The sequence below is a fragment of the Protopterus annectens genome, chromosome 8.part0, assembly GCF_019279795.1.
Source record: "Protopterus annectens isolate FY-2018-M chromosome 8.part0, PAN1.0, whole genome shotgun sequence".
NCBI lineage: Eukaryota > Metazoa > Chordata > Ceratodontiformes > Protopteridae > Protopterus > Protopterus annectens.
Window position 1 is genome coordinate 961,065,375 of NC_056741.1, and position 24,490 is coordinate 961,089,864.

The window sequence follows — 24,490 nt, forward strand, 5'->3', positions numbered from 1 at the left end:
AGTATAAAAATGACAAAGAAAATAAAAGCACCAAAAAAGGAGCCACAGGAGAAGAGTAAACATCTTAATTTGGCAATTTCATTCCACTTATTCAAAGTGCTTTTTTGGTGTTTTTTAGTTTGTCCCTGCTGGTCAACTAACATGACAGCTACTACTGGACACATAAAATTAATGTGATGTAATAGCTGAGTCCTGATCCATTTACAACAAATAGTTTGAGCATTTTATTTCTTTTCATAATCTTTATGAAGAAAAGTGAGTAGCTATATTTTTCAGTATAATAGCTGTAAGACACATTCCTTTCTCACAAGCATTGTCATCGATGTCAAGTAAGGCAAAATAGATGATAGTACCTAAACCACCAATATTGTATTGATGCTGGCTCAGTTTATTTGCAACCTCTTTTGCCAGTGCAATTGTGATATTACAAGTGTAATAAGATTTAGGGGAATTGTCTGTTTATCTATGATATTGACACACAATTACAGGAAACCATAAGTGACAGACCGAATTCTGGAATGTGCAATGAAATAGTGCAGAAGTATTTCTAAACCAAAATACATTAAACTTTCAGTAAAGCTATGGAAATGCCAATTTTTGATAATTGTGCACCAACAGTCATTCCAGCTTGACAGTGCCTTGCAGATAAAATGACTGTCCCCTGCAATCAATACAAAACAAATCTAGAATAAGTGCTGCAGAAAAAAGCAGCCACAGTAAGGGAAAAAAAAAAAAAAAAAACCCCAAAGAACTGCTGATTCCAGACAAAGTCTGCCAGAACCATGGCAATAAGAGGCACAGGAGATATGAACAGGCAAAAGAGAAGGGACATGAGCCCAAATGAGCAAAATATGTATTACCAAAAGAAAACTGATTACAGAGATATAAAAGTAAAGGAGTGCATTTTATGGGGGTCCAAGATGTTAAACAAAAAATAGTAATGCTTACAAATTGTCACTGTAGGTTCACAGAATGGCAGATGTGACAGCCACACCCACATTTATGCACAAAATTAAGGGTAAGCAAATATGGATGGAGTTAGATGCGGGTTCCTATTATGTTATTGAACTTCAACAAGTTCGAACCCTATATGGTTGAAACCATATAGTTGCACTTGCTGAAGTTCGAATACAGAAAAAAAATAAATAAATAAAAGATGCAACAGTAAATTAACTGTTGCAAGCAGGGGGCAAGCCCCCCTGCACCTGCCACACCCCCGCTCTTTAAATATATCAACTCCGAGACTGCACTATAGTGCGGAAAGGGAATATTTCCCTTTACTGCACTGTAGTGTGATCTCGGAGCTGGTATATTTAAAGAGCAGGGGGTGTGGAGGGCCTAGACCCCCATGTGGGTGATGCAGGGGGGCTTGCCCCCCTGCTAGCAACAGTTAGTTTTCTGTTGCATCTTTTATTTATTTATTTATTTATTTTGCCGTGTTTGAAGTTTTGAAACTTCAAACAGACAAGTTCAATTTTGTCGTGTTTAAAGTTTCAAAACTTTGATCACCTAATAGGAACCCATTAGATGCAATATTGTGTGTTTTTCTTATTTATAAATAGACATGCAATAAAGAAATATGTCATATTTTAGTGCTTTGTTTGACTTGTACTATTAAATAACTTTAAGCAATTATAGCAATAACAATAGATTTTAGTGCTAGCTACTGACTTCTTCATTCATTTATGTTTTTCTTAAACGCTTTAAACAAGTAGATATTCACCCAAATTTTACTATTTAATAATTTTAAGAAAACTGAACTACATAAGTGGTTTTAGTGCTAAGTACAGTTTATTCTGTTATTTTTTATTGTTATATCAAATACTGCAAACCAGGAGCTATTTTGGAGACCCATTTCTCTTTTTCCTTGGACTAAAATGGAAGATACACAAGCTAGTTGTTAACTCATTTGCCAGCCTTATAGCACTTGATATTCTGAGACAGTGTTATTGTTTAACTTGACACTATCTTTTTGTGAGGGTTGCAGGTACTTAACTAAATATTCTGGATTAATTTACTAAAAACAAAACTCCATCATCCTAAGAGATTGTAATTATCTGATGATTAGCTCTCCAATGTCAGATATGCCCAAAACGTCTTTGCTTTCATAAACAAGAACCTCTTGGATCAACTTGTCAATAATCCACTAGAGGATGCATATTCTTGATCAGGTCCTTGCAAACACAATATCTATATATACTATATTCACGATATTCCCTTCACCAGAAAAGTCTGATCACAAACTGGTCACATTCTCTATAAACATCTCTAAACCTTGTTGTGCAAACATCACTGAATTCAAGGACTTCAAATATACAGATTTTTCTAAAATTGTATGATGAAGTCCCCAACTGCACATATAGCCATATTATCCAAGATGATGATGAGGCAAGTACTTATGTAGGCAAATTCTTGTTTTGCCCAGATAAGTGTACTAACATAGCTGCCAATCTTGATCAAAGCACAATTGGAACTTTAAAAGCAAACCAGCATAATAGTTTACAAATGTATATAAACCACATGGTAAGAATATCTTGAAATATGCAGCAAATTGAAAGTCTCTCAGGTCAAGAATTTATTGAAGAAACTGAAAAATATTCTTAGGAAAGCAAAGGAGTTCCATGAACTCAGAGTAGCAATGGAAGCTACCCACAACTACAACTTTCTTTAGTTACATCAGGAAGATAAGGAATAGCGTGCAGCATTGCTCAGAGCTAATTCAAAACAGAAACACCTGCTCAGATCCATTAGATACTGCCAACTCACTAGCAAACAAATTCATTGCAAACTTCATCTGGAGAATATTGTACCAACCCCACATATCTCTGAGGATTTCCAACTCCCAGTTATAAGCAAAGAACATTTACAAAAAATACTTCCAAAAAACAAACACTAGTGACAAGCACTAAACAAGTGCTGGCAGACTCACTCCTTAGTCTGTTCAACCTAGGTTTATCATCTAGCCTTAGTCCTTAGGTATGCCACATAACTATGGTGATATCACATCACAAGGATGGTCCCACTACTGGCTGCAGAAACTACAGAGCCATCAGTCTGGAAAGTCTCATATGGAAAGCCATTAAATGTGTCATAATAGACCTGATTAATATTGATGTCAAAAACCTTATCAGACAACTCCAGCAGTTTGGCATTGTCAAGGGTAGATCATGTCTGATGAATCTGGTAAACTTCTCTGAGAGGGTGATACAGGCAGTGGAAAGTAGGCATGTTGTCCATGCAGTGTACCTTGTCTTGGCCACATTTGTCACTATACCTGATGCCTACATAATAAACAATCTAAATGCACTCCAAATTGACTCCTATATAATTAGATGAATTGCAAATTGGCTGAATGACAGAAAACGTAGTGAGGCTGTCGTGTGGTTCTTCAGAAAGCATGAACTTCTGCTATTTGGCATACAGCTCTCTATCTCTAAATCACCAACAAGGATCTCTGGGTAACCCACTTTGTGGATGACTGTGAAATGAGTGTCATTCTCAAATCCTCCTCTGACACACAGGCAGTCCAACATGAGCTTACATTTGTTAATAACAGTTCTCTAAAAATGGTGTCAGGTTAAATGCCAAAAAGCACAATGTTGCTACATTTGGTAAAAAATCCTTTGATTTATTGTATAGACAATACACTATTTCAAAATGAGAATGTAGTAAAGGATGTTGGAAACTCTGGTGGACAGTTCCAGCTACTTTGACACCATGTTGTAACAGTGGTTATAAAATAATTTTACACTGCACAACTTATTGCAATAAGTATATCTTCAAGATCAAAACAAGTCCTTATATACTTCAATTCTGCACTTACAAGGCTATCGTAGAATGCAGTACTTCCTTTGAGATGTATTTTACTAGACACTTCCAGCAGGTGGAAAGACCATAGATGCTCTTAACTATGAAGGTCAATGTTTTAAAAGTCCTGAACTACCAGAAAAGCCTGGAAGTTCTATCTTTGTATTCAGTATCCTACAGAGTCTTTAGAGGTGATATGTGCATTATTTCTTGGGCCAAAGTGGATCCAGTATTACAAGACACCTTCATAAGTCAAACAGTCTTATAAACACTAGGACAAGAGACTGAAATGCACTTAAATAAATAAATAAATAAAAACAAAGTGAAGAGAGATTTGTCATGCAGTACCTATCCTTCCTCTGGAACAAACTTGCTCTTCAAACTAAGTAGTACTATCTTCCTCCAAAAGGGGAGAACATAATTGGATGGGAATTCATAAATTCACTCTTAGTAAGATTGCTCTGTCCATCTTTGAATGATGAGGTAAGGCCTAGGTAAGCCCTTTGGTGGGTATTGGCATTGAGTTTAGTCCTTGTGGCTAGGGTGAATTATGCTTTTTATGATTCTATGTTTCAATATACCTCTAAACTAAATTTGGTGGAAGTGCTGAATCACCTAACAGGTTGACTCATCACAAGAATACTGTAGGTAGTATCCCATTAATTATCTCATCAGAATTTGTGAAGATTTTTTGCTGTCTATCAATATAGTCATTTGTGTAGAACATTGTCCAGACCCAAACAGTAAGGATTTGTTTCTCAGTGGTTAATAAGTCTAGCGAAACTGGGAACATATTCCAGAAAATATGTAAATATTGCTATTCAGAGAAATCTATTTTCATTCAAGTAATTACTGTTTCTTTGGCACCCACATTTTTCCAGAGGGCCATAGGCCAGCTGATATAGCACTTCAACAAAATCCATTGCAACTTATATATTATATTAGTAATAAAAAAGGATGAGTCTAAACCACTTATAAAATTTGGAAGCATATCTGCAGACCTTTGGAGACTTTAGATTTCTATGTAGGAGGAAAAGCTCATTTGAAACATTTTTTAGAATATCTCTGTCATATTATCAAACTTGGAAGAATTTTATAAGCATACATCTGAACAAAAAAAGCTAAAAATATGGTTAAAAAGAAAGAATGATACTTTATTAAAACAGTAGTACATGCTTAAGTCATTTACACTAACATAGACTTTTATAAGCATACATCTGAACAAAAAAAAGCTAAAAATATGGTTAAAAGAAAGAATGATACTTTATTAAAACAGTAGTACATCATTTACACTAACATAGACTTTTATAAGCATACATCTGAACAAAAAAAGCTAAAAATATGATTAAAAAGAAAGAATGATACTTTATTAAAACAGTAGTGCATGCTTAAGTCATTTACACTAACATAGACTTAACATCATTAACTAAACCATCCTATTAAATATTCTAAAAACTCACACGACATAATTCAACAAATAAAATTAATGCTTCAATGTTCCATATTTTAAAATGCATTTACAATGTATAGTTTCATTTAATTTTGGTTTTACATTTGCACTCAATGAAATGTACAATCTCAGCTTTTTTTACTTCCAAAAATGGTTCTGCATCACCACATCTTAGCTACAGATCCACACTATCTAAAAAAATAAATTAAATATCTTACATTTTTTACTTTTTTGCTTACATTTACACAGATCATTATTAATATTTCTTACCTGAAGAGAAAGCAAATGCCCATATATTCTATTGTTTAGCTTAGCTTACCCTTTACCTCCCAGCATCACTGGTGTACCACAAGGCTCTATCCTTGGTCCCCTCCTTTTTAACATTTTCACCAACATCTTCTGTAAGTCCACACAACAGACACCCTAATACAATGCACAGATGATTCCACTCTCATTTGCACATCTGATAACATGGTACACCTCCAAAGAATTTCTTAGGATACTTGCACAGCCACAGAGTCATGGCATCATAACTAATAACTCATGCTCAACCCAAAAAAGACCAAACTGCTACTTTTTTCTTCCAAATCCATTTCTCATGAAAAAATAAATAAAATCCTCTCTCTTGATAATACAACCACTGAAGTCACTTTTCATAACAAATTATTAGAGACGATAGTGGATTATAAGCTTACATTTGACCTGCATATACAAAATTGTATAAGAAAATCTCATCAAAAGCTAAGGATGCTTTACAGATCCCAAATCTTTCTCACTGATGCAACTAAAACTACACTTGCCACTACTTATCTCCTCCTCACACTTCTTTATGGCACTCCCATCCTCACTAACCTCCAGGCTTCACAAAAATTAAAACCCAAATGATGCTATAAGAAAGTCAACAAATTTGGTACAAATACCATTTTCAGAACCCACCACTGTATAGCACTAAAAAGCCTGTTTTTCCTCTCACTTCATATTGCAGTTCTGGTTTGTATTAGACTAACTTACCTTTAATTTCTCTACAAACTGTCTAAAATTTCTGTAAATATGAAATGATTGTTATATAACTTGTGGCAATTCTTAACCGATGTTTTATATTATGTCTAATTTGTTATAACTATTTAATTTTTTTGTTTTGTTTTTGAAGATTGTAAAATTGCTGTTCTTTAAATGTTTTTTAATAATCTGGAGCTTTTCTCCCTGGGCCTCTGTTGAAAATGGGCTTCTACCCAGTCAGACTTTCCCAGTAATTAAATATAAATAAATAAATAAATAAATAACAGTCTAGTAGCCTTACCCACATAATATTATTCCCATCTTCCATGTAAAATATACCACATTGTTGGAATGACAATTAAAATAACTGGTGCTATTATAAGTCTTATTGGCAGAAATACAAAAAACAAAGGGACCGTGAAAAATGCACATACAGTAGATACATGTATAGCATTTATATTTCCATCATCTAGTTACGATACCTCTTCTTATTTTTTTAAGAAACATCTTTTCATACTCCTACTTCCCTTATCTATAAAATCCTTTGCATTACCATTAATTTTAGTATGTCAGGCTACCCTTTAAATATATTCCAATTATTCGGTGTAATTTACGTAATGCTAATGGAATCTACCATATAAGGTAGTCACATTGCACTGCTCTTATTTTTTTAACACCACCATCTTGGAGAACTTCAACTAAATCACATTATAAATTAGTGACTGGTACCATTATTTTTAATAACTCACCTATTTGCCAATATTTCACTAACATTCAGCTAATATTTTTTTTCTGAATAACCACTTAGAATAAACCAATTGAATATGTCCTTAAAACTTCAGGAAATTATTTTATCATTCTTATATTTCTAGTTCATTCCAGTAAAAAAACACTTACGTATTTTGATTTGTTAATAGATAAGAAGGATGGTAATTTAGTGCTGAAAATTCAGAGCAAGAAGACTGGCATTAATACTTTTGTTACATTATACAAGCACACATACTACTTTTTAAATGATATACCCCAGAATTTAATGAAATCCATATAGGCTCTGTGTAGAGCCTACATGGAATGTATCCATGTACATGGCCACGGTTCCACCTCAGCAGAGTGCCATGCATATTAATGATGGTGTGCTGCCAAGGGAAGAGCATAGGAACAGGGTTATTGAGTCTGTGTAGAGAGAAGTATAGAAGCTACCCGTGGTTGTGAATGCCCTGTACTGCTCTCTGCTACTACTGAAACACTGTGAATTGGGTCAAGTGTGTAATATTTTGTTTTTATTTTCCTCCATTATTTGCATGTTTGTGTGGTGCAGTGTAGAACACAGCAATGCCAAGCTGTGCTCACATATACACAGTTGACACCTGCCAGACATCTAAAAATAGAAACTGGATGATATTAATTATCATAATTACATATTTTCATAATTTTAAATCATTTTTTTTAAATTGCTGTTTGTGTGGCATGGAGCAGAGCACCACAGAGCCAAGTGATGCTCATACATACATAGCTGACAGTTGCTAGACATCTTAAAGCAGAAACTGGATGTCATTAATTATTTATGTCTGGGTTTATTTATGCACATTTGTGTAGAATGCCTCAGTGCTTAAAAATGCTAACAGGTAGCCCAGTAGTACACGTGAAGGTATACTAGTTTCATAATATTCAAGTACCTAAATGGGTAGAGATACAGCCTAATGCTTAATAGGTCCTGGGTTCAAGTCCATAGCAATGATAATATGTCTATAATTTAATTTAATTTAATTTAATATCTATGTTTAATTTTAAAAACAAATTTGTGAAATATAGCACTGCTGTGCTGGACTGAGCACTGCTTTAACATGCTAATCACTACTTTTGTTTGTACGGTACTAAGCTTACCTAAAAATCTCAGTTGTGCTAGTTTTTGCAGTACTTAGCTCTGCTTAGCTAGTTTCCGTACTCCTAAGCACTACAGCTCTTATCTGAATGTTGCTTAATTGTGTGTAAGGGTAAGAAAACAGCCTATATTAAGCACAATAGGTGGGATTTTTGCATCATTCCTTGGAGTCTAATTGACTGTGGATATGACAAGCAGTGCTGGTGAAGGTGCATGCTTTCAGGTGGAGAGATGGGGTGTTCAGGAGTCCTGGGTCTTTGTTGGGCTCATGGTGAAAAATCATGAACCAGGCTGCTGCAGGCTGGTTTCCAGGTCTCAGAGTGTAAGGCGAGTCTGGTTGACCAGGGCACTCAGCAGTGTTACTGGTATCCCCTACACAGGTGAGCAGTGTTATCACCATAATGATGACCTGAAGACATAAAAGAGGGGAACCTTGTACACCTGGGTTCAAGAAGCTAGGGCTGTGAATGTCCCACAAATATGTAAGCATGTTTTCCTCTGTTTTATCAATATGCAAGCTAAATGTCTGTAAAACTGTTATGTGCAATGGCGTGCGCCTATCCCAACATCTGCAGCTGAGAGGGCTTGCAATGTTTAGTCTCATACAGTTTGACTGGCCAGGTTACACTGTGTGTATGGTATGTATGGATTTATTATGCTAACTGTAGTGCAATAAGCAAGAACGAGTCAAACATTTACTGCAATAAAGTATACACCATAAAACTGTAGTGCCATAAATAGGCAACTAGAACTGTAGTGCAATAAATGGGCAAGTGGAGCTGTAGTGCAATAAATGAACAATAACAATTGCATTGCAATAAACAATAAACAATACCAATAACAGTAACCAAAATGGTGTACAGCAGGATTGTGTTGTCACAAACATTGCAGTACAGTTGTATGTATTACTTGTCTGTGGTAAGGCTGCTGCAGTCAAGTGTAACACTGTAATAGTTATAGAGTACAAATGTAATGGCCTGCAGACTGTATTGTTTAACTCATAGTATGGTCCAAGGCTGTCTCCAGGCCAATGTTAGTCATATAATGCTCTTAGTTCCTCTTACTACAACTAATAAAGGTATATGGTTAAGGTAACCCCATCTATGGGCAGATATTGTGTGGACTTCACAGACATTATAATAATAATAATAATAATAATAATAAATTAGTACTAAGCTAATTTCCCTTGTGAGCCATTTCAAGCCTAGCCAATTATCCCTTGTGAGACTCAAACCCTGCACCTTGTGTTTATAAGGCAAACACCTTAACCATTAGGCCACCCTCCCAAACATTTATCAGCAATAAATGCATGATTGCTGTTTTACATGCATGCGCATTCTACTATCATTGCAGTCAATTATACCACTGTAATAGTTATGGAGTGCAAAACCCATTCAGTCACATAATGCTGTCTTTTCTTCCACTCCATGAACAAATGGTATATGGTATATGGCTGAGATAGCCCTGTTATGAACAGATATGATTTTACTAACATTTCGCAGTTATCAGCAATACCAATAAAGTTAATAAATGTTTTGCAGATGTCTCCTGCAGTCACAGCTATTGGGTTCTATTCCCATGCCTGCCAACTAAGGAATGATGGATGTCTAGCTTATGTACTGCACCCAAACATGCCTCTCAAGTCTCATGATTTTACACAATGTAATTAAAACTGCCTAATCTGTCTGCACAAGATTACCAGAAAAATGATTACCTGAAATGCAATGTATTACTAAATCTGCTTACAGAACAACTTGGTAGTTATAGAAGTCCACATTATGTGAAAGTGTTCTATGTAGTAGTGTATCTGCATTTGTTATTGCTTGGCCCATACTGACCCATGCTAACAGCTTGAGAGATATGTATGTGCTACATCAGCTATAGGAGAATTGTAGTCATGGTACTCAGAACTGACATTACAGGCCTGTAGAGTATTTTGTATCAGTGTTGTCGGGGATATAGTCTGCATTTTCAATAATGTATTGTTTCTCTCTCTCTCTCTTTCTCTTCCCACCCATTTTCTTCATTTATTTATCATTGTCATTTATTATTATATTTTAATATTAGCATATGTTGTTAAACTAACTATATTTCGCAAAATATGATGTAATATTGTTATGTGTTATTATGATTCACTATTAACATACTTTGTTAAACTATTTTGTTGCCCTTATGGTGTACTTCTTACTGGCATGCTGTTACCATACTGATTGTTATGTCATTTACTGTTGTGTTACACATACTATACATTAATATTTATGCAGATGAATGAAAATGATGTTCCATTCTGTTAATACTAACAGTGGTTTGGTTGTTACTAACCTTAATGTATTTCTATACCTCATTCACCACAATATGTCAAGGTAGGCCATTTCCGGCTGATTCCTCTCCCTTGTCTCAACCAGCCATGGCACTGGTTCCCAACATCTCTGGGACACAGACTGGTGGTGACCCCTATGCTGCCCCTGCACTACCTGTGGCTTTGAGTAGTACTGCCCCATGGGAAGGAGCCTGGCCCCATACTAGGACCAGTGGTGGAGGGGAGTTGTCATCTGGGATGAGCTGTCAGTCTTCATGCATGGGGTAGTCTACTGTGGGTTTGACAGCTGCCTGCACTGGAGTGAGGGCATGCTGGCCAACCTGGTGGGGCAGCCTCACCCCAGTGCCCAGCCTCCAGCACTGCCACCCTTGGGACAGTGAAGAAGAAGTGCCAACAGTCCCATGGGTGGGGATGTGAGTCACACTCTGGCCATCTGGAGGCACATTGGACTTAGAGTCCACAACACCCTCCCTATCCAAGGTGTTCACTCCCTTCATGTGTCACACACTGCTTCTGTCTGCTGTCTTGCCTGTCTTGTCTCTCTGCAAATGCATCCTCACCTACCAAACTTACCTCACCACATATACCTATGTCCTTTCCTCAAGATTTCACTCTCACCTTAAATAAAATTAAAAAAAAAGGGCACCTGTCCCAAAAAAAATATATCGTCCAATACTTGCTCTCCATTTCATACATGTGTCCACTGGACACATGTAATTTGGTCCAACTGGCTTGACAAAGCAGTTATGTTGTCCTCACCCCTCTCTCTGGGGTTGAGAGTTAAAAGTCATGGGCAAATTCTGTCAACGTGCACAGTTGTTGTTGTACAAGAAATGGTTAGCTGTGGTTCTTCCCTACACCCTTCCTACAATCCCTACCTGCTTTTCAGTATGTTTTTCCCTGCTTCAACCCATATCACCACTTTCCTATATCTCCATTTTTCTTTTATTTATATGTTTAGTGTGCTGCTGTGCAGACGCCACATCTCGCAGCTTCGCTAGGCTCAGCTAACTAGAGCTATATTGATTATATGTGTTTTTAAACTTGTAATACACACTTATAAGATAAACACCTGCCCCATATTTTAAACCCAAAACCATTGAACTTACAAACTACTGCATTAACCTACCACACCACACAACTCTTTCTTAAAGCAGGTGGTTTAAGGAAAAACATAGTAATTGCCAGTTACTGTCATTAAGCATGTTTCAGTGGAGCTACATGCCATGCCACTTCATGCAAACTTAATTAAAATGTAATTAAATTAAAAGGATTAAAAATAGGAGTGTACCTTGGACTCCGGTGCAATAGTACACCACTAGAAAGCCAAAATCATAATAATGGATGTATGTGAGCCTTTTGATTGCAGGTAAATGTACCCTTCAGCAGCAACATGTAGAAAGACACCTGCTAAGGCATTAATGGCAAAATACGTGTTCAACTGGGACCCTGGTGCACACATATATCCATATAAAGCCATCACATACTGATGGATGTAGAAAATGTCACAGCCTGTATGTATGCACATATATCTTGCAAATATACTTACTGCAATAGTGGTTCAATAGCTCAGTCTGTTAATCACCTTGCAAACAGTACATTTTGCCACACACACAGTCCTAGGTTCAAATCCAGTGGTGTGTAGAAGTGAATTTACAGTATTGTGAAGGGAGCAATTAATGATTGAGTCATGTATTCTTTATCCATACAACACATTTCAAATTATTTATCTGCTTTTCACTGGTGGAGGTCACAGGCCTGCAGGTAGGAACATACTTCACATGTCCCTATAGCAAAACTGCATGTGCATAAAGTGTCACGTCATGCATTAATATGCATTAACACAGAATGTCAATGCAGGTACTGTAAATGAGGGCCACAAACATCACAGTGCACCACACAATCCTTTCAAAGTCACTGTGCAGATTATCACAGTTGCACAGCTAACATACACATTGGAAGTCCCTGCTTGTAACAAGGCCTGCCCTCATACATGCTGAAAAGTACTACCAGACTGTAACACATGGCCCAGCAGTTGCCCAAATGGTGGACATATTCTTATATTTATATCCCATCTTACCCAAGAACACACCAAACATGTTGCCTAGTACTCTGTTAGTGATACCATTGCCTAACATACTTACCTTAAACATATGCCTTATTTGGAGTGGAAAGGGTAGCCTCATTCTTGCTGTGCCTCTACAACAAGGCTGACACAGCTCCCACAGTTACTCCTACAGGCTGTTGTTCTCCAAAGTGTTCACACTCTCTGCCTATGTCTATTACCAGCAACAGCAGCTGCAGCCTGTAGCACACATATCGCTGAGGGGGTCTATATTTGATCACTGAACACTTAAAAAAAGTAAACGGTGATTAATCGACCCTATGTAAGCGAAAGCTTACAATTTTGAACCATCAGAACAGAGATTTTTATTTCCTAGGGAAAAAAAATCGCTGTTCCAACAAAAAAAAAATACTTTAAACATTACACTAAGTGGGGGGCTTCTCCCCCACTCCCCTCGATGTGGGGGACTGCACCCCACACACACACCCTACTTAAATATACCAACTCCGAGTCTGCACTACAGTGCTGAAAATGGCAAAGTAACAAAGCGGCCAAGCAATTTCTTTCCCCGGGAAAGACTTAGCTTAAAAGCCGCTTTGATATTTTGCCATTTCAGGCTTTTGAGTTCGACCAAGATGCATTTGAAAGAATGTGTCTTCAGTCTTCTAATAAGGAACCCTCTATGGTAAGGTTTCTACTCATACCTACCATCTGTGATGATGTAGTCTCCTCACCCCAGTAATCTCCAACATAACATATCAGAAAGGGGCCCTAATCTACATGAAGGCCTTATATATTGTACAGTGGTTGTATGTCATTGGCTTATGATAGTGCAAGTCAGCTGTATTAGCTGTAATTAGCATTTCAGACCAACAGAATGGTTTAGAGGCAATGACCTGCTGATGAAAAGCATGTATAAAAGGAAGATGCTGACTAGGAGGAACTAGTCTGTATGAGACTTCCTCACACAGAGCATGCCTTTGTGAAAACTTTACTATCATCACATATCAACAGAGGAATACTACACTCCAGCCGGTATGTAACTGATTTTGTGTACAACAGGATGCAGATGGGTGAATAGATGTATGGGGAATATAGAATACTGCATTAAGCCTGCCATAGACCTGTGATAATGACATGTCATTTATCTCTTGCTGTCTTACACCTACACAGGATGTACTATACATCAAGGCTGCATTGTCTGTTGTCATTGTGGCATACTGGTCTCGTTGGACTGTCCCTATATAGTGGCTGCAATAGCACACTGCTAACTGTGTGGCACTGTTCCTGTGACATATTATCAGAAGGTTGCTTGTAGGGGCACACCACAGTAGACCCTAGTGTGAGGTGTATGATCATACAGCAGTATCTGTCATGGCACACAAGGGAATACCTGACTATTGCTACTATCTCAGTTGTATTCACACACTTAGTATGTTTGCACACTGTGGAGTATGACATGTGTGAGCAAGAAGTGGATAGAGAAGCCATTTTGTCCTTGCTGTATCTCTACATGCTGTACTTCCACATATGTGATCATGTAATGTGTTTCTCTTTTGCTGTCCTTTAGGAATCATGCATTGCAGATGCCATGCACCCTTCTCTGATGTGGAAAATGAAATTATACTGCAATGACTAAGGCAACATCATCACATCCTACTGTCCGGAGGGAGGCAAAACAGCGAACAGCGGGCTGCATTGTGGGCAGACCTTGTCTGTGATGTGAATGGCACAGACCATCAGGGCAGGACATATAAGCAGGTTCAACACTATGCAATGAACATTATCAATGCTGCACTACAAAGGGCAGCAGATGTAGCCAGGAAATGTGCTGTCAGCAGTGGCAGGCCTGCAATGGAACAACCGGTTATGGGCACTGAGGAATTCCTGGTGAATCTAGGCACACACAACAGGTCCCAGACATCCATCACACCATACATTGTGGAGGTGGGCGCCAGTTTTCACAGCAAAGGACCATGTAGGTAGGCTTACTGTGATCAGCACTGTAATACTGTAGTAGTCAGTGTGTCAGGCTGTATATACTTTTGCATGGGTGTTAGGTCTTAGTTTTTTAGGGGGAGGGTTTAACTCAGTTGTACTCTCATACTCAGAAAGTGGCCATTACAACAACTAACACAATAGGTACAGTAAATGTGAGATATATGGATGTATTACCTTGTCGTGCTGCAACATGCTTGGCACTGACATTAACTCACCCTCAACTTTTCACAGGTCCATCAGGTACTGTCCAAGGCTGTGGTCCTGCTCCTGGTAAGCATGATAATGTTTTGTTGAGTAACATTTATATTCTATTAAAGTTAAGGACCAGAATATTGCCCTATTTAAACATAATGTGTGCAAACAGGGTAGAATGTTTTTATTTTTCATTGCAAAATAGGTACATAAAGATCTTAGAGGGGGGTAATCACAGGAGTTTAGCTGAACAACTAGAAACACTTTGGCAGTGCCAGTTAAGAAAAGATAAGCCTCCTGGTTTAAATAAAGAATTTACTCTAAAATGCCTTTTAAAATACAAAAGATTGAAAGGACACTAAATTAGGCAGTGACACGTGCATTTCAGAATATTTGTTAAGGTACGTGTACCGGGTTTTTATATGTTGTTTTATGAAGTATAGTGTCAAAGGTTCATAGATTAGTACTAGGCTAAGTGCCCTTGTGGGACATTTTAAGCTTAGCCAATTGCCCCATCTGTGAATCAAATCCTGCACCTTGTGTCTGTAAGGTAAACACCTTAACCATTATGCCAATCTCCCACCCCTCATATTTCTTAAATAAAGATAAATTGTACTGGTCATGTTTTACTTGATTTACTTGAAGTGATTGTTATAAGGATCTTGAGTCGAATGTGGATTTTGCTCTGAGAAAGTCTATTTTTGACGAAAGCAGAGAGGAAATATTTGACCGCTAATCCAGTTGTGGGTCTTTGTTATTATGAGTATTGGTGGATTTTTCATACACAGTAATGCAGGTATTCATTTACCACTTTTTATTTCTTATCACAGATGACCAGTGGGGTTAGTCTCTGTCCCCTACACAACCTGATGTCAGTGTCTCTTCCGAATCTGGTGATGATGGTGGCCACAGTGAAGCACAGGTAGAGGTGTGGGGGCTTAATATGTCCCAGAGGTAGAAATTCCTCTTCTGTCTTCATTGTCACTGCACACAGTCAGTATGCCCAAACATACCTAGTCCCTGGAGGCCACAGATATTGGACAGTCAGAGGGTGGGGGCATTGAACAGGAAAGTGTGCAACTATGGCTCTAGTGAGTGTAGATACTGGCCATAGCCAGAAAGCTGATGAGGTCCCACACAGGAGGATTGACATGGATGCTTGTAGGAGGCCTGCTCTCTGTCCACCAGCTGTTGCAGGTGTCACACCTTTAGCCATCATGGAGGCACAGACATGTTCTGAACAGAACACCAGATGTATGCTTAAGGTTATGGATGCAGCACAGTCTGACATCTGTGACTGCCTCCACTGCATTAGGCACACCCTGGATTGGTTGATTGATGCAGTGGACAGAAGGTGGGCTGAGACAGTGTCTGTCTTAGACCACACATTGTCTGTGCTGGAATATGTGGTTGGAGTTGAGCATCAGACTCATGAACATAGATCAGCAATCCCATCTCCTCAGAGTCCATGTGGCCATGCACAATCACGCTCCCATAGTGGCAGTACATCCAGCACTACAGAGGCTAGTCTGCTGTCCACAACATGATATGGCAGGCCATGGGCTCATGGTACTGGGTGTTCTCATGGGGAACACAGTCCCAGCAGACAGCAATCACCATCAGGTACTAGCACCGCTTCTGACCTTGGGCATGGAGGTGCCAGAGCAACTCCTGGCAGAGCCAGTTCCCATGTTTGAGGCCAGAGACAGTGAACTGTCAGCTCTACCATGTACGGTCCAAAACTGTCCAACATTCACACATGTAGGGCTAGTACTGAGCTTGACTGTATACACACACAATAAAACACCACTGTCAAATTCAGGTCACCTACAGACACACACAGCACCTTTCCATGATCTAACTTAACTGCTTCCCTTCCTGACTCACACACACATGCTGTCAACCATTTGGGTCAGCCTAGACCTCCTGCACCCCCACACAACACCCTGTGTATGTATGATACCTGTGCTACATCCTTGTCATGCATGTTATCGATGTAGGGGAATGAAGCTATGTGTCTGATGCCCATGGTGACTATATTAGTTAACATGTACTTGTGTAATGCAGTGTTGTTTTGCCATGCCACTTGTAGTGGTTAATGACAGATATTGTATGCTGGTATTTGTCATCAGTACACCACATACTTTTGTGTACCTTATGTTGTATGATGTTGTAATGGCTGTATAGTTACATGATGACAGGTGTGTCACCTTCCTGTTTCTGTTTACGTTTCAGGAGTCTGTTGGGGTGACCTATGGATACACAGTGCCAATAAATCAGCACAGGATGGCATGTCAGAACAGCAAAAATATGTATTCAGCAAGATACAGTACTATAAATGCAAGGCTCCATAGGTTGATATGTATATAACAAGGACAATGGCAGCATTCAGCATACTCATGCATTCCTAATCTGTGAACAGGTCTGCTACCCTTGGTAAGTGTCACCAGGGTATTTTCCCTCCTTTATTGCATATACTGCCTATCTGTAGGAGCCACAGTAAATGGATAATCCACTGTAAGGACATTAACCTTGTATGTGACATTGGTACTACATGCTTGTGGAAGAGATTTGTCTACCAGACTTAAATACACCCTTGAAACAGAACCCTGCCTAATGGCACACAGACCAGCTCAGTGTACCTCACCACATGCCATCTGTATGATTGGCTGGGCAACTGTTATCTCAACACAGGGCATCTGCCTGTGTCCCTCTTGGACTGGGACAATATGTGCTGATCCTGTAACTATGGGTATAACAATGTCTATGATTATGAGGGCTGTATGGCTATCATGTCAGTCAAGTTCAAATGACCTATGGTTCCATAACATGATGTAAAATGCTCTAACAGGCTCACACACACCCATGACTACATTGAGGCTACCACCACTTCCAGTCACTGCATACAGGACATGCCAAGGCACACACATAGTGCAAACTGGCTGTATGTAGATGTGAACACTTACCTATGTAATGGTATACACTACAGATCACAGTGTGTGATGCCTGCAACACACCTCATGTGTGCTAGTACTATCAGTTCAGGGCATATTATGCTTGCTGATATCAGCAGGCCTTGATGTGGTCAGTCCTTTGGGGGGACCACATCACATGTTACAAATAAAACATTGCAAAACCCTTCTTATTTCTATGTTACTACCCATCTAGTCTTACACAGTATAGATCACAGTATTTATCACACACACCATGGCATAAGTCTTGTTACTACACTGTCAGCTGGTAGTCTTAAGGTGGGTGACATAATCAAGCCTTATAGAAGAGGGTAGTGTGGAAGCCAGCAGCAAGTTACATGGCCAGAAAGTGCATGGGGTACACACACACACACACACACACACACACACACACACACACACACACACACACACACACACACATGCACACAGTAGGCTGGAGTGAGATTAAAACCCCTACCTATCTAGTCTTATTCACTATAAATCACAATACTAATTGCACTTGCCACAGGGTGAGTCTCTTGTCTATGTAACTGCAGGATAGTACTTGTGCATTACACAAACTAGGCTTGTGCTGAGCAGCATCTGTGGTCTGCAGAGTGATATTGCTTCATACTGTTATATGCATCCAGTATCCTAGCAGTGGGATAACTGTTATTATCCTAGCTATGTGTACACATTTACCAGTATGTCCATTTGTGGCTGCTTGCAGTTAGATAGGCAAACCTGTGGGCAGGAACAATGTGCCTGGTCCATGCATGCATTGACAACATTATATATTACACAACCTGCTTACTTGCATCGCTCCATGTGGTGACATTCAGCAAGCACAGACCTCTGTAGGTTATTGGATTATGTACTGTTGTGCCCTTACTTTGGATCCTTTGGGCAACAACATGGATGTGTGATACTGCAGATTTATTCACCATTATTAGGGTATGTAGAATAATACAGACATCCAGACACATATTTTTGTAATTAGCAAGGATGTATATATAAATGTAGCAATGTGTGTGTGTGTGTGTGTGTGTGTGTGTGTGTGTGTGTGTGTGTGTGTGTGTGTGTGTGTGTGTGTGTGTGTGTGTGTGTGTGTGTTATACGTATAATGTAATATATATAACCATATTTATCGGTATATATGTATTTCACATTACATAGCGATAGATATACTATGTATGTGAGAGAGAGAGATAGTGGCATATGAATATGTATACTTATATGTCTGTATGTTCTAAAACTCAAAAACAAAAATTTCAGGAGTCGGCCGACTGGCACTTGCGAACTGCTTCTGATTTGGGCACCACACGGCAAGAAAGACTGATGTAATGGCGTCGGCTACATGCTTTGTACCCCTGGCAACCTGCTGTCATGGAGGATGGAACAGCGGCCGACGCAGGACCCAGGACTTTGATGGTTAGGCCGACTGGGGGTTACTGCAAGCAGATGGCCCAAGTGTGATGACTGCAACAGTGAAACACGAAGAACATCAACAATGAGGTCAGAAAAGGGACGAAATATCCAGGGAATTGTTATGGCTAGGTTTGTATAGGCCCTAGGGCCGATAGCCTAGTACCAACCTATGTATAGACATATCTATACATAGCAAAAGCCCTTAAAAGTATACTGAGATGAAACCAGGCTCTTTTCATACGATAAAAAGATATTTATTCCAAATTAACATGAGCCCTTTCACAGCTACTCAGGCTGCTTCTTCAGATATATAAAAACTAACACAGATTATTCCAATATATATATATATATATATATATATATATATATATATATATATATATATATATATATATATATATATATATATATATATATATACTTCATTCCTGGTCACATGTTTCAAAAAATTAACTCTTAAAACACCAATTCTTAAGTAATTATGCATAAATATTATGCTACTACATATGCACACATCATGAAATTAATGCTTTAAAAACACCAAAATACTTTGCCTTCTTAAAAAATTAATGTTGTATAGCAACAAGTAACATTTATCTAAAAAGTGGTCTTGATTTGAATATTGGTTTAATTGGTATTTTTTCATTAAGTCCAGACCCGTAGTCTGGCCTTAATCTTGCTCTCCGTTTACTTTCCAAACTTTCTGTTATGTTCCTTATGTCACCCTTCCGTTGGTTAACCACTACCTTCCCTATCACCTGAAATTTAAAACTATGTTCTTTTGAAGTTTCTTTCAAATGTTTAGATATGATATTGTTGTCTGTACTTTTCTTAATGTTGTATATATGTTCCCTTATATGATCCTTCAATACTGTTTTCCCAATGTAAAACTTACTACATATCATGCAGCATGCTAGATATACTATATGTTCAGTACTACAATTAGCAGAGACATTAAATATGTATCTTTTTTTCTGGTCCAGATGAAAAAATTCTCCAGAACTATCTATGTAAGTACAATAGTTGCAAGAATGACATGGTCTTGTTCCAAATTTACCACCACATCTGCTCTTATATAAGGGCTCACCAGTAATTAATTTATTTGGGTAACATAACAACTGCTTTAAAGATCTTTTTTTCTTATATACAAAACTAGGTCTTTCACCTACAATATTCTTTAGTCCCATATTAGTTGTCATAATGGGCCAATATTTCTTAATCACCTCTTTTACATATCTTGAACCTCTAGAATATGTGACTGGTACCCTACAACTATTATTATTAATCTGCTTCATAGGCAATACTGGAGGATTTATGACCATGACCATGACCGCTACCATTTTGCAGACATCAGAAAACCTTGTTAGCCACAGACATTCACTTTGTGTTTGTACATTGGATAAATGGATTACACACATTAGAGAACACAGGACTGAACCCTGTGGAACACCACTGGTTACAACTCTGCTATTGAAGGTGGATAACCCTAGTCTGACTATATGAGTGCTATTACTGATTCAGTTAGTGACCCCTCTAATGATATTACTGTTGATGGCTAGCTGGGTGGATTTGTAAATTATGCCTGAGTGGGGTATAATGTCATACAGCTTGGTTAAGTACATGTGATTGTATGTACAGATGTCCCCTCACCCAGGTCATTGGTGACTGCCACATAGATGTCCATCAGGTTTAAGAGGTATTATCTTCCTGTCACAGACCCAAACAGTGCATGGTCAAGTGTTTTGAGATTACCTATATCTTTGTTGATAAGGTTCATGATTATTTGCCCCACAGCCTTACAGATATGGTTAGTTAGGCTAATAGCTCTATAGTTCTCATGGTCAGTGGATGCATCAGCTCTGTGCAGGGGGTAACAGTGGCCATTTTCCAGTCAGGTGGTACACAGCTGGTGGTTGCACTATGATTGCAAAGAGTTTCTAATGGTGTTTGTAACCCATGTTAGATAGTATGTAGGAAGCACCCTGAGATGTTAGCAGTTGCAATGGATGCTGAGTTTGTCACCTTAAAAAGGCCATTTACTACCTGCTCTTTAGACATACAAGGTATGGGGCAGATTGTAGGAAAGTCATGGTGTATGTGTGGTGTGGACAGGAGAATGCAGTTGCCACAGAACCTGATGGCCAACAGGTTAGCTATGTCTACAGGCTCATTATATGTGGAATCATTAAGTATGAGTTTGGCAACAATGTGGGCCTTTTCTTTTATGTTACACATGTAACTACACAATGCCTTGTGATTGCCTTTTGTGGAGGAGGCTAATTTGGTCCCATACTTGGTTTTGCAGGGCTTCACAACAACATGTATTTGCTTATTTAAGCGAAGGAGGTAGTGCTTTCATGTTAGGGGGGGCTCCCTCCATCCTAATGTAAGATACCAATGTCTACCTATTATTGTAAAGCCTGCTAATGGCAGTTTTCCACCAAGCAGGTTTGCTGTGCCATGAGGAGCTTGTTTTGCTCCTCTCAGGTACAGGTGAGTCAATGCAGTTGTACAGATGCTTGTATAAAGCACTGGTGTAGAGCTTGGCATAGTTGCCTGCTCCATCTGAGAAGGGTGGTGCAGTCATGCTATTTATACCATCCCATAGGAGTTTATAATATGCTTTGTTGCACTTTATTACTTTATCTACTGCAAAGAGGGGTGTCAGATTTGATACTTTGAATGAGAGCAATTTATGGTCAGATCTCACCAGGGAGGACCTTACAGTGGAGGTTCTACAGTGGTCATCCATACTGGTAAGCAACCAATCCAATATGTTGGCTCCCCTTGTGTTGATGTCAATCCACTGGTCCAGGGTATTTTAGTTAAGGAAGTCGGCTGACTTTTGGGCAACTGAGTTTGAGTATTAGTAATCTACCCAGTAGATGGGTGGTTAAAGTCAAACAAAACCATCTTGCTTTGCTGTATTGTTATAGACTCAGTAGATCCATATAAGCATAATGGGTGTCCTGATTCATGGAGTTGCTCTTGTAGCTGGCAATGACTTGATTAGGTGCCCTACATGCAGTCAATAGCACCTGCAGTTTCTCCAGGGAATCATACTATCTAACCAATCTGGATGTGTCTCTATCCTTAATGCATATGTATACACCACCTCTATTACTTTGCATGCTTTAAGTTTGAGATCTGAACGTGTGGAAGGAGATGTAGCCTGTTATGGCTGTGGTGATTTCCACAACCTTGACCCAGGTGTCTGTGACTGCCAAATGTCTGCATCTTCCAAGGTGGGGGCAGCTTCCAGTGAGTGGAGTTTAGTGGTGACTTTCCTAGTGTTTAGCAGCATAATATTGATGTTGTTTGTAGATGGGTTTTTCTCATTGGAAAATTTTCCCTTGAGACACTGCCTAAAAGGCTCAATATGGGGGTGGCAACAGCCTTGGCCAGTAGCCAAAATCCCAGGGGTGACAGATGAAGACCATCTCTGGCAAAGCACTGAGGTCTGTTGAGCAGGTAATTCCAGGCTGACAGATAATGGATTCCCTTACAATGACACCACACACTACAATAATTATTGCAGTCAATCATTTTCCATTTGTATTCAGTCATCATCCTAGATGACAGTAAAATGCAGCTCAAGGGCATATCTGCTTGAGACAGAGAATCTGTAAGCTCAGTTGTGTCTCTGCATGCAGTCCAGAGAGGTATGTCTAAAGTTGTACACAACAGGGACTATGACATAGTCGTAACAGTATCTGATGTTAACAGACTTGAGTGCATGTGTGATATGGCATATCCTGGCACCTCACAGAAAGCTGACCGTGACTTTTCCCATATGTAGCCTGGTGAGAGGCACATCAATGTGTCTCATGATGTAATCACCTATGAGTAATATGTTTTTCCTTAGTTGTTTACCCGGTGAGGGAGTGCTGCATGAGCTATGTGTACTGTGTTCTGCAGAGGTATGATTATGTCTAGCGAGCTTGTGTTTATGTTTCTGAGGTGTCTGGTGTTTACTTATGTGTCTGATAAGGACCTGCACACATGTAGGTATGTGGGATGTGGGTTTGAATGGGGCAGGATGTGAGGTATGCATGTTGGCAACCTGCTCATTGTCATATGCACTGACTTGTGTATGAGAGAGCATGGGTGCAAGGTCTTTAATATAGTCACATCTCTCACATATTGTGTTTATGTGGAGCAGGAGTAGAGGGTTAAGAACACTTTCAACATCTCGTCAGCAGTCAGTGATAATGCCATTACCAATAGATTCCTGCTTATGTATATGTCACAAGAGGCCATGGTTAGGCAGTGGCCTGACAGATACTTACATTTAACATGTTATCACCTTTATGTTGTCATCCTAAGGTACTACACTACCTGACAGTGTGTCATAACATGGTAGATTGAGTGTGATGGTTTGCCAGGCACTTGTATTAACCATGATACTGTTATTAGATAGGGTCACAATAGCATACCTACAAATATGACAATGTACAACTCCAGCAAAGTTAGGGTCATGCTGCTACACCCTTGTCATTGACAGCCTCAAACACACTGTCTGCAGGCACTATTTGGAGTGAAGATGTGGATGTCTGTGCATGCACAGAAAACTTTTTAAACTTTGCAGTCATTACTTTGGCCTTACAAGTCTACAATGGCTGTCAAGCAACCAGACAGCAATTGGATGTTGTGTGAAATTATGTGGGAACACAGAACTGTGTTCCTGTAGCATTAATGTACAGTATGACATACCTAGGACATGTGGGAAGAAGAAACACACTGGTCAAAGGTGGCCACTCCTCTGCAGTAGGCCTCACATCCATGTCACACAGATGTTCACCATTACACTGTTGAAGGGCAGGCTGCATGACTTGCTATTAAATTGTCAACTAACATGGATAACTGCCATTGTGAAGCTTGCTAGATCAACTTGGACATATATGTCATCTGACATTGAACATTGTATTGTGACGCAGCAGCTGTGCTCCTAATCACCATAAGGTCAGTACCCTAGTCAAATCCTACGAGGCCCAAAGCACAAGGCATAGTACACGCAAAAGTCAAATAATTGCTCTTGTTGCTAATCAGGGCATCTACCTGGAAAAGAGTATGTCAAGCCCTCAGAGTCTTGCATCATGTGGGACATGTGGGACAACTGTGTGGATCAACAAACAGGCTGTGGCCTGCTTGTCATCTTGAGCTTGGTATGAACATTTGGCGTCTGGTGAGAGTATAAGAATAGGAGCTTTGTATCCCATCAGCATGTGGCTTCGGTGAGATCAGCAGCAGTAGTAGTAGCCAGGCACCAGCAATTCAGGGCATGCCCCTTTTTCAGCATTCTTCACAGGATAATTGTTTGTTTTCAGTAAGCACTTCTTGATTAGTGTCTCACTGCAGAATAACTATGTAAATACTCCACCTTTACCTTCAC

At 39.1% G+C, this 24,490-nt stretch overlaps 1 protein-coding gene across 1 annotated transcript in view; it reads left to right on the forward strand.

The window, feature by feature from the left end:
• LOC122808369 (free fatty acid receptor 3-like) overlaps positions 1–24,490 on the forward strand; it is a 181,282-nt gene that overhangs the window by 43,313 nt on the left and 113,479 nt on the right. The gene's annotated exons all lie outside the window — the stretch shown is intronic.